The sequence below is a fragment of the Mus caroli genome, chromosome 17 (genome assembly GCF_900094665.2).
Source record: "Mus caroli chromosome 17, CAROLI_EIJ_v1.1, whole genome shotgun sequence".
Classification (NCBI taxonomy): Eukaryota; Metazoa; Chordata; class Mammalia; order Rodentia; family Muridae; genus Mus; species Mus caroli.
In genome coordinates, this window is record NC_034586.1 from 12,149,762 (window position 1) to 12,150,742 (window position 981).

Genomic DNA, 981 nt, shown 5'->3' on the forward strand with positions numbered 1-981 from the left:
ACACATTGCACCTCACACAATAATAGTGGGAGACTTCAACACACCACTTTCATCAATGGACAGATCATGGAAACAGAAAGGAAACAGGGACACAGTGAAACTACCAGAACTTATGAAACAAATGGATTTAACAGATATCTACAAAACATTTTATCCTAAAACAAAAGGATATACCTTCTTCTAAGCACCTCATGGTACCTACTCCAAAATTGACCATATAATTGGTCACAAAACAGGCCTCAACAGATACAAAAATATTGAAACTGTCCCATGCATCCTCTCATATCACCATGGAGTAAGGCTGATCTTCAATAACAACATAAATAATAGAAAACCAATATTCACATGGAAACTGAACAATACTCTCCTCAATGATACCTAGGTCAAGGAAGAAATAAAGAAAGAAATTAAAGAATTTTTATATTTAATGAAAATGAAGCCACAACATACCCAAACTTATGGGACACAATGCAAGCAGTCCTAAGAGGAAAACTCACAGCTCTGAGTGCCTTTAAAAAGAAACAAGAGAGAGCACACACTAGCAGCATGACAACACATCTAACAGCTCTAGAACAAAAGGAAGCAAATTTACCCAAGAGGAGTAGACTGCAGGAAATAAATTCAGGGGCAAAAATCAACCAAGTGGAAACAAAAGAACTACTCAAAGAATCAACCAAATGAGGAGCTGGTTCTTTGAGAAAATCGACAATAGATAGATAAACCCTTAGACAGACTCACTAGAGGGCACAGGGACAGCATCCTAATTAACCAAATCAGAAATGAAAAGGGAGACATAACAACAGATCCTAAAGAAATCCAAAACACCATCAAATCCTTCTACAAAAGGCTATACTCTACAAAACTAGAAAACCTGGATGAAATAGACAAATTTCTAGACAGATACCAGGTACCAAAGTTAAATCAGGATCAGATAATGACCTAAACAGTCCTATATCCCCTAAAGAAATAGAAGCAGTCATT